Genomic DNA, 11,588 nt, shown 5'->3' with positions numbered 1-11,588 from the left:
AAAAAACACAAGAAAAATACAGTTTTACACACTGTAGCGTCAAGAAAATAACTTGTCATGTGACTGTCAACTGAAGGGGTTCTGATGGATTTTATTTGTTTTGTTTCTTAAAGATATACTGTTCAGCTACTATAGAGTTTTCTTAAAGCTGACACTTCTTTTTTTGTCTCCACATTTTTGTGTCTAATTGTTCAATTTGCTGTTATGGCTCGACACAATGGCTAAGGAGAGTTGAGCGCACCTCGCAGGTAAAGGTGCTGGACTGCAGAAACTCACACAACTCTGGTTTAATACGGATGAGTTGATCCAAGCGTAATATTTATCAGGCCTCACAATTTTGACAGAAGTAAACACGCTCAAAAATATTATTTAATGACGCAACAAGGACCATGTCGGGTGAAATGTTAATTGATTTCTAATAACAAAAGCCATCAAATGGACAAAAACGCATAATAATAATAATTAATGTAAGAATAATAACAGTAATAATAATGTTTTTTGTGTGCTTACAGTGTTTAAATAATTTCCCTTTGGGATTAATAAAGTATATTTGAATTGAATTGAATTGAATTGAATTAAACAGTATTCTTAAATAAAGTATAATTTTGCCTCAGAAACTGACCTTTTCAATTTGACATTTAACAACAACAACAGTAATAATAACAACAATAATAAGGTAATAATAATAATAATAACAATATTAATAATAATAATAATAACAGCAGCAGCAACAACAACAACAACAACAACAACAACAACAACAACACTAATAATAACAATAATGCTTTTTTTTGTGCTTACAATGGACTTTCTTTTTTAAGTTTTGTAAACAAATAGTGAATAATTTCTTTTGAATCTAAAGTATAATTTGCGTCAGAAACTATATGATCTTTTCAATTTGACATTTAACAACAACAACGACGACGACGACAACAACAACAACAACAACAACAACAACAACAACAACAACAACAACAACAGTAATAATAATAATAATGTATAATAATAACAATAACAACAACAGCAACAACAACAACAACAACATATAAGTAATAACAACAATAATGATAATAATAATGTACTATAATAACAACAACAACAACAACAATAACAACAACCTCATATTAGTATTAACAACAGCAATAATAATAATGCTTTTTTGTGTGCTTACAATGGCCTTTATTTTTTAAGTTTTGTAAACAAATAGTGAATGATCTCCTTTGAATTTTAAATAAAGTATTTTTTTTTCTTCAGAAAGAAAATGACCACTTGGATTTTACATTAAACAACAACAACAATAAACATGGCTAAAACAACAGATGCAGAACAAATCTGCTGTTTGTTTTTTTTTTTGACTGTTTTTATGATTTTAACAGTTCATTATTTTTACGGTTTCAAATTATTTTATATATATATATTTTTATTGTATGTGTTAGTGTCCAGCACTTTGTTAAACGGTGTTGTTTTTAAACTGCTTTATAAATAAAGTTGTATTGTATGGTAGTATTATTGTATCCTCTAATGAACAGGTTCTATGCGTGTCACTACACTTTTACACGCCGTGTCCTTCCGCTCCGTAAATCTAGTCCGTGTTTTCCAGCCGTCCGCCGCGCACGGCTCTGTGGTAACAAAATAGCCAGTGTAATCTGACACTTCAACTTGCCGTGCTGCACGGTAGTTGATTCAGTCAGTCAGGCAGTCAGTCAGTCACACTGGCTTCAGCGCTCCCACGTCTTCTTTGTGAAGTGAAGGGAGCGGAGGAGAGGTGCGCCGTAAACACGCGGTTTGGAGGAGACAATAACGCGGCTTCGCCTCTGAGCTTTCACCTAAAAGTAAGTTTCGCGCTTCTCTTTTTATGTGATAATACGCTGCAGAACGAGGTGTGTGTGTGTGTAAAGGGGGGGCTCGCCTCCTGCTGGACAGACTACCTGCTAACAATAGGTTGACCTCCTGGAAACCTTTGAACAGCCGCTCGTGAACTCGTGTCAGGGTGGGTGGGGAGAGTGGAGCTAGACAGAATTTGGTAATATCAGGACTGAGCGCTGTATTTCAAAGCTTGTTGAGAAGAGGAGTTGAGCCGCAGCGAAACGACGGCCAAAGTCTGCGGGATGGTTTCAGGAAAGGCGCGTGCGCTTCTCTAAAGAGGACTGGTTCTCGGTGGCTGCAGGTTGATTATGAGCGTGGGTGAGTTGTTCCCCCCCCAGCCTGTGGATCAGCTGGTGGCTTGGGTGATGCTAAACTGAGAATACTTAGTGAACAGTCAGCTGTGTGTCTGGGCTTGTTGACTCCCATCGAGCTATTATGGGCTACCTGTTGTAATGCAATTATCTGCCATGTCCAAGTGTTACTCTGCTCTTGTGTTATACAACACCTGTAATGCAGCTCCTGCCATGTGTAGCACCTTCAGCTGCTTTTCTACCATGCAGACCGTGTTAATGCAAGTTGGGGCATTCGTGCCTCTTTTGGACACTTCTCATTCTAGCAGCCATGTTTAGTTCATGTGATCTATTTGTATGTTGCTGCAGACCCCATCAGCACAGAGAGTGTGTTTAATTGGTATTTCAATTAGACACTGCTCAGACAGAAGGCCCACCCTGAAACCTTGCAGTGCACCACATAGTCGCCCTTGCATTTTATTTTTCTTATTTCCTCCTGCACAGATCTGTGGCACGTTTTCTGACTGTGCTTGACTCCGTGGTGTCTTTAGTCTGGCGGACCCTCCCAGTTAAATTCCTGCTGCTGTCTGGATGTGAGGCCAGCCAGGGCAGAGTAGGAGGAGGAGGAGGAGGAGGGTGCAGGATGGGAGGAGGAGGAGGAGACTGGTTTCTCTTTAATTACCCTTTACCCCACTACAGGACAGCTGAAGGTTCTAGAAGGGGCAAAAGATCACAATCTGTTTGACTGCAAGGTTCTGTTTGAATATCGATATGGCAAAATATTGCTGTATTCCAATCATATATTTGCCAACTGGACCCCCCCACCCCACCTCTATCATTGCTCCAAATGCCTTCATAGATTTAGATGACATTGGCTGAAGTCCTGAAGTACATGGAAAGTGTTGTGAGCATTGTGTTGGCAGGAGAAGACAGAGCGGCGTAAGGGAAATACAAGTTTATCACAAGTCGTCACAACGTTCAACAACACCATCACATTTATTTCCCAATTTTTGCCTTTCTAACGATTTGTAGTGTTAAACATGTTCACCATTATCTCCTCTTATGTGCACACATGGATAGATTTGTTGGTACACTTCCATAATAATAATAATAATAATACCAAAAAAAAAAACCTAAAAGACACACAACTTATGTGACTGGCCAGAAAACGCCAGTTTTGTCTCAGCATTTTCAGAAATGTTGGCACTTGTCAAGATGTTTTTTGGTGAATTGTTCCTCTGGCCTTTTTTCCCTGCCAATAGTGTAGGTCTCCTGGGGGTTTATTTCTTGAAGCCTATTATGATTCAAAATGTGATGAATAGTATGATCAGAGTGTGATATTCTTTTACATTGAAGTTAAATGATTTGGGATAATTTCGTCAGCTCTTTTTCTACCATCAGCATTATCTATCTGATCAATCTGGGGTTGCATTTCTTTCTTGCAGCCCCATCCTGCAAGGTTGACACTCCTATGGACTTACAGTATATATTGGCAGTTGTGGTCAGAGGAACATGAAGCTGCTTGGAGATGGTTTTTGAAGTCTTTACCTGTAATATGGATATCTATAATCATCTTCTGAGCTCCTCAGACAGCTCTGGCCTTTGCTGTCTCCGCTCCATGATCAGTGTGATGCACATATTGATACCAAGCTACCCAGTGATATGGTTGATCCCTTTTAAATAGGCTAAAGGGTTAATTACTAAAAGCTGTAAGGCACCTATGAGAGTAAATGAGGCCAAACACTTTGCTTTAAACACCATCACAGACACTTACACCTCCAGATGCAGGAAGAGGGCCACCTGCATCATGAAGGACCCCACTCACCCAGCACACACACTGTTTGCCCCGCTCCCCTCAGGCATAAGGTTGAGGAGCATTAAGTGTAGAACCACTAGACTGAGGAACAGCTTCTACCCTGAAGCTGTTAGACTCATGAATCTCTAACCAGAATAAGCACTGTAAAAAAAAAAATCACATCATGCTTCTGATTTATTTCATGTTGCTGTGTTCATTCATGCTCATCTGCTCACACAGACTCATGTTCGTGCTGCTGTTTGGCACATTGTTTTTATGCTACTAGTGCTAAATGTATTTTTAAAGATATTTTTAGTTCATATCTTAGATCTTATTACCGTTTTGCTTTTACATTTTATACTTTTGTTGGATGTAACTGGGACCCTGTGTACACAATTTTGTTCCACCACATGTACCACATGTGGTGTGTATGACAAATAAGGAACCTTGAATCCTTGACTGTATTATGCAAGGGTTAATAGTCTCTTTAGAGGGACCCACAAATCTGTCCATGCTATTTTTCAAATATATTTTTTAAATAAACAACAATTACTTTATCACCTGCTAAAATCACAGATATACATATATTTGCTTTTAATTGGGTTAAAATAAGAAATAAACCATTGTTTCAGTGAGCTGCAAGTGTAACAACACATTTATCGTTGTCTTTATATCATAATGAACATGTCCTTGGTATCAAATTGCAGGTAAAAAAAAAAAAAAAAAGCTTCTAAAAGAAACAAATCTCCAGAAATCCCCTTCAAAGAGTCCTAACACTGTCACTAATGAAGTGAAGCAGGCATAAAAGTGTGTTTTAGATTCATTGCAAAAGTGTTGCATTGGATTGCAAGGTGTTTGTTCGGAGGTCCACTCCCTTTATGTCTGTCGAAGAAAGTGTGCAAACACATCTCGAATGAGTGCACCCTCCAGTGTCTCCTTCCTCGCTAATTTAAATCGGTGATGTAATGAAATTGTTTCAGCAGCAACACTTGTCAGCCGCACCACATTAATTAGTGCTGCTGTTTAGCTTTTTTTTTAAACCTCTGTCTGACAAACCACAGGAGCATTAAGTCCTACGAGGAAAATAAAATTAAAAAAATATATTTGGTGTACAATCCCAGATACATTGGGAACGAAATAGTGCAATTAATTCAAGTCATCTTCAAGTGTTTGAAAATTTGTGTGTGTGTGAAGTTCCTTTCTTTCCATCTGTTTGCTCTCCTGGGGCCTCTCTCTGCAACCAGCCGGCCAGCCAGGCAGCCAGGCAGGCTGCGAGACAAGACAGAAGAGCGTCTGATTCACTAAACAGGCTAAAGGTTCCTGTAGACTCAGTCTGAAATCAAATTTGGATGTTTTCAGAAGCTACGAGGATGGGTGCAAACACAAGCAGGCTCTGTAGGACTGGATTGTTTGGTTTTCTAGACTGCCAGACAGGATCTTACTGGAAGTGCAATGGGAGAAAGGTCACGTCTTTAACAGAGACGGAAAGACGGCACATGTACTGTCTACACAAGCTGACACTGAATTTGTACGCAACGGTATGTTTGTACACCAAATGAGACAAACACATTTACTTTTGTGGGAAAATGTAGATATTTGTCTCAAGCAGCAACAAGTATTATCCAATACCTCAAGATCAAATCTTCAAGCTCACCTGCAGCTTCTGAACAAAGTAAGAGAACTTTTCCCTTAAAGCTTTGTAGCAGTAAAGCAGTGCTGATGAGACGGCCATACAAGGGCAACGGCTAATTACATGTGTTGCACTAATTAGCTTTTTGTTACTCAGCATTTTACAAAATTGCGCAGCCTTTGCTGCTGCGCTCTGCACAGCTGCAGCCTGCTGAAAGTGCTTAAAACCTGGCGATCGCTAATCAGTGTTTTGACAGCCTGACATTTCACCCGACTGTTGTTTGAGGAGTGCAGGGAAATACTCCCTGCCTGCTCACTTGACATGGATTCTTGTAGTCTGGTGTCTCCTCGTCCTCCCGAACCCATCCATTAGTGTCTAGAGAAAAAAGCCAGACTTTCTGTCTCTTTTTGTCTCAAATGTGTCTCAAATATGACTCTTCTCTCTGTCTCAACTGAAACTGAGCTTTTATTATCAACAGTGTCCTTATGTATTTTTTTGGTCTGTTCAATTAGCAAAATATCTCTTTAGTCATTGGACACATTGGATGTACAGCTACAACAAATTACCATATTTTCCGCCGGTGAAGATTCTCAGTCATCCAGGACATGATAAACTAAAAAACGTTCAATACAAAAACAGCTGGACTTTATTTGTAACAGAAGACGTTTCGCTATTCATCCGAGGAGCTTTCTCATTTCATTCTCATATTGTCCGCTGTGGGTCGGTGTTGTGCCAAAAATCGATTGGCTGTCAAATGTCGGCCGCGGGAGCGTGCATGGGAGGACTTTAACAATAGTTTAACAAGATTAACACTTAAAAGCAATTATCTGTTTGCTCAAAATTATATCAAATGTGTGTCTCAGTCTAACTTTTGCTTAATAAATGTACTTTGACAGTCAAATCATCTGCATTTCAAAACCCGATTTGCAGATGAGCGCAGAGGGATGAGTCGCTGTTCATTTCTTCAAAATTTAACAAGATAAGCACCTAAAACAATTATTAGTTTGCTCGACATTATAGCGAATGTGTGTCTCAGTTAAACTTTTACTTAATAAATGCACTTCAATGGTCAAACCAGCTGCATTTCGCCGGGGCGGCGCAGCGAAATGAAGCTGGTTTGACGGTTGCGCCAGGCGAGCTGGACAAAGGTGGCAGGCTATGACAAGCCGATTGTGCCATTAATACCCACTTTTACATATTACATGACACAACGGCATACCATACCACCGATTGCCACCTAGCGGCTGAAAATGGTAGTGTTCAATATTTTCAGTCTGAATGAATGAAAGCAGTCTTATATCAGCCAAAAACTGGTTTATAAATATGGGCAAAAATCCACGAATATGTCGCTTCGGCATATAAGTCGCAGGGCATGCAAATTATACAAAAAAGCCCACGACTTATATGGCGAAAAATATGGTAACTTTAAACTCAAAGTCAAGTAAAGTCATCTTGACTGACTGTGATGACATAGTAGGATGTCAAGCCCAAACTGGACCAATATGAGACGATGGGATGAGAAAACCTCAACTCCACATTCCTCCTTACCGCTGTCCTTCAAGCTGCAAACACTGCACACTGTGGTTAGACTTGTGTCTGAAAGCATGGCAAATTCAAATTCGGAAGGCGGCGGGAGGAGGGTTGAGGAGTCAATGGTGAATAATGCTGAGTCCATTAGAAAGGTATTTAACCTAACAGAGGGACTAACAGTGCTGCTTGGCCACCTTCTGCAAAGGAACAACAGTGCTGAGTGTGTGGAAGTGGATTTTCTCAGCCGGAAAACTATCGGGGCTTAAAGTTTTCTCACTGTAAATGTGGGCTGTCCTTGAAATGAATGCGCTGTCAGTTGTTGCTATTTAATAAAGACAAAACACAAATTTAACCAGCATTTCTGAAGAGCTGCTGCTTCAGCCTTGAGCTGTTTCAACTTCAGAGAGATGAGTCCTCTTAAGTGGTTTTCATTCTGAGTCCAGAGAAAAGTTTCTGGCCCACCCTGTCGCTCTGCCTCGTGTATTTGTTCAGGCAACGTCACAATGGCGATGTCCTGTTCCCCTTTTGTCGACAGACAGGGGTCCTTGAGTCATAAATGACACCCGGCCTCGACAGGAACCATATGAGAGACACACAGGAGGAACAAAATGTTCCCTGTATTTATCAGTTCGCCCACCGGTGCTGCCTGCACTCAAGACATCTCACCATCACAAGCAATTACCCTTACTTTATTTTATTTTGCTGCTGATGAAACCCTCACAGAGCAGGGCAGAGCTGTGTCTGCGCTGGTGAAAAGGGTGGCCATAGAGAGGAAGAGCAATATTATGTGTCTGAGTGAGTGGCGTTGGCGTGTGTCTGTTTGGCTTGTAAATCCTGTTTAAGCTAAACAAACTCATTGTCATCCTCCAACTGTGTGCTCTCAGTGTGTGCGTTTTGTTTCCCTCCCTCCTTGCTTTCTCCTCGTCTCTCCCCCTCTCTTTTTTTTAAATTGTAAGTACAGTCACTAATTAGTCCCTTTTCCCTCTTCATGCTGGGTCAGTGGGTTTACGGTTTCAGCAGTGGTCTGCTGTGTTTGCCTTGTCTCTCCTGGTACTGATGATGCCTGCAAGCTTCTTCCAGGAGCTCCTTGCACCTCGCTGAGTCCTGTACAGGTTCGTTTGCCAAGTAACCTGAGCTCAGGCTGTTTTTCAAACCGTTTGTCCTGCTAACAAACAAGTCTGGCAATAAAATAAATAAATTATAGACCTAGCTGTCCTTGAAGGTACCTTTCATGCCAGATAAAATACCATTATGTGCCATTTCATGCAACATCTCACATGATCTGCTGGTGCTTGGAGTGCGTGTTGTAAATTACTCTCTGCTACTATCACACCCAATTTTAACAGTATATGTAATTTCCATACATTCAGAGATTTAATCATTTGCATAGGCTAATATCAATTGTCAGTAGTGGCCATTTTGAACTTTTTGACTCTATGACATTTGTAGATGTTTCATTGAAATTCATCCAGGGCTTTATTAGAAATTTTGCTGATAGACATACAAGGTTGACTTTAACAGATAATGTCAACGTATTAGGCAAAGATGTTGCACATTGCGTTTGCTTTAAAGTACTTTCTGAACATTTTATTCAAATCTCTTCAGTGATTCATGAGATGTTTTGCTAACAGTACAGACAAACAAAAGCATGCACACACACTGTTTTCATACGTCATAAAGAGAATTTCTGTCTTCGTCTTTCTCTCTCGTGTAATCACCAGAGCAGATATCGCAAGAATGAATAACTGTCCCTTTGCGTTAGTAAATCTATGTTAACGTACTTTGTCAGAAAACAAGGAAGTATGCATCCCTGGAGGCCATGACGGAGACAGATTGACCGCCTTCACAGAGTATCAGCCGTCACTCTGCGTCTCCCACGCATCCCCCACCAAAACATCAGCATCAGTGTGAGACAACAGCGCTGACAAGACAAGAGTCTGTTGATAGCACCGATACAATTATCATGACAGCGTTGGATGTTTTATCTCTAGAAGATGATTCAATACAACCTAAGCTAGAAAGATTTACAACATGCTGTGAAGAGGGTAACTAAAATTAATTCACTATATTCTAATTCACCATAAAATGCCTTGCTGGCTATTAATTCAAAACAGCAGGTTTTTATAATCCTCCACCGAGGGGCAAATCACAGACAATGATTTTTTTTGTCTAACTCAGTCAATTTAATGGATATTAAGGTAGAATTTAATGTGTTAGTAGCTAGGCCTGTCACGATAAATTTCACTGGGCGATTGATTTTCTCAGAAATTGTTGCGATAAATCAATAATATTGTTTGAAATTTGACAGTAATTTGTAATGTAAAATTTAAGAAAAAATGTTGGTTAATTTTTGTATGTAGTACCTTTTTTACCACTGGATGGCAGTATAAGACTGAACCGAAGGATGGATAGTGAGGGAGCGAGTAGTGTGTCTCTTTAAGAAAAATGGGAGGGAGGCCCCTTGACGTGACATGGGCTGTCTCATTCCTCTTTTTTGGTTCTCAAAATGGCGAACGCTCGGTGTGGTTTAAGCTCTTTATTATAGCATTTGTCACACAAACCTTTAAATAAAATATCAGTAAGCACGTTCTCAGCTTCTTGTTGCAGAGAAAAACCACTTTTTAGATGAAGTAACGGGTTTCAACCGTGAAATTTGGAGCTTTGACAAGATGGACGTTTTTTCCCGAGGTCGGCCTTTTAGCTTAGCTCGTAGCTTAGCTTCTCAGCTTTGCTGCATTTATTGATCCAAAAACACGGTTTTGGACGGTTAAAACAGATTTTAAAGAGAAAAGAGAAAGGGAGCGGTCAGTGAAGAACACCGGAGTTGAGCCTTTTGCCATGCAGTGTCTTCAGTAGAAAGAGAGAGATACAAAGAAACGATAAAGTCGATAAATGAGAATGAGGTTGATAATTTTCATTTATCATGCAATTAATTGATTTATTGTTTATCGCGACAGGCCTAGTAGTAGCGGAGAGTCATCCTCAGCACATGCTCTGAGCATGTCTAATGATATTGTGCGTTGTTTAGATTGACCAAAACAGCTACATCGCCCATACATTAGATGATATTAGTCCAAATGGTGGCATGAACAGTGGCGGGCAACATGCGTTCCTTCAAGGATTGTTGGGCCTTTAATTTCTTACTAGTGGCAGAAAAACGTGTTTCTGTGTGGAGTGCCCTCCCCTCGGTTTTCTACTCATGCGACTGAGCCAGGCGCTTTCCCAGGGTTCTAAGGACTGCCGTTCCTTTCATTTTCCCGCCTGTGCGGCTCAGATAAAGGAGCATATTTAAAACCTCTGTGTGGCAACACCAACTGTAAAAAGAGACGGGCTGGTGGGCCGCAGCATTAACTTCACACAGACAGAGAGGATGAAAAAAAACCCAGGGGGCGACGGAGAACAAAACAAATAAAGCAGCAAAGCATCTGAATTTAAAAGTCAACATTAATAAACAGCTATCTCAGTATATTTTTTGAACATACTAATGCTGGTGGCAGAAGTGCAAATATCACTAGCGTTATCTGCACAGATAACCCCACTCATGTTTGTCACTGGTCTCTTATAAGGGCAGTTTTATTTTTTTCTTGCTCTATGTCCTCCAAGTAAACCAAAGACACACTGGAAGCTGTTGTTTATCATATCAGTAATGAGAGCAGGGCAGTCGTGTGTAATCCGGAGACAGCAATGATACACTGCTTGGCTCTTGCCAGTGATCAGCCTCTAAACAATGTTTATCATTGTCTCCCAAGGCTCTTTAATTATCTGCCAAATATTGACAAATCAGCCCCAGTCCCCGTGTTTTAAGAAGGCTTGAGAATATTCTGTGCGATAAGCACAAATATCTCTTGTCTGATTGCGTTACTGTACTGAGCATCATGCCTTCACTGGAATATGTTTTATAAAACGTTTTCACCTTTTATTGCACACAGTTTGCAGAAACGATTGTATTATTAGAGACAACTGAGGAACTTGGAATGAGGCCACTTCTGATCTAATGCTTTATTATCGCCTGATACAAGCAATAATGTCTTTACTTTTGTGTGCATGTGTGTGTGTGTGTGTGTGTGATGACCACTACAGCTAATTAACATTAATTACATTGCACAAAGAAGGCTACAACTCAATTTCACAGTTAGTAAGCTAAACTTTGGTGTGGTAGTAGGTGAGAGTCATTTCTTACCCCCGTTGAGTGCTAACAGATCACACACGACTTGACGGTATCTTGTGACATCGTACATAGCAATATTTTTCAGAAGTTTGACAAAAATGCCTATAAGTCGATCATTTCTCAAGATAAAATGATCTCAATTTAAATCTTGCATGAAAACCTGCAGGGGACATGCATTTCTTCAAGAAATGTTATGGTTTTAATTTACTGATGGATTCAAATAAACACAATTTATTACCTTACTGAGAGAAAAGAAAGATATAGTTTGCTTAGAAATTTTCCAAAATTTGCAACATTTTATAAAGAAGT

The 11,588-nt window shown here is 40.0% G+C and overlaps 1 long non-coding RNA gene across 1 annotated transcript in view; it reads left to right on the top strand.

The window, feature by feature from the left end:
* The first annotated feature begins 1,623 nt into the window (after positions 1 to 1,623).
* Positions 1,624 to 11,588, top strand: part of LOC119413093 — a 95,313-nt gene continuing 85,348 nt past the window's right edge. Inside the window, exon 1 of the long non-coding RNA XR_005186948.1 lies at positions 1,624 to 1,832. This is a non-coding gene — a long non-coding RNA (uncharacterized LOC119413093). The remainder of the gene's footprint in view (positions 1,833 to 11,588) is intronic.

Source organism: Nematolebias whitei, chromosome 1 (assembly GCF_014905685.2).
Source record: "Nematolebias whitei isolate Nwh7 chromosome 1, NemWhi1, whole genome shotgun sequence".
Classification (NCBI taxonomy): domain Eukaryota; kingdom Metazoa; phylum Chordata; class Actinopteri; order Cyprinodontiformes; family Rivulidae; genus Nematolebias; species Nematolebias whitei.
Note: the sequence above shows the minus strand (reverse complement) of the source record. Positions and strands in the feature narration are given on the sequence as shown.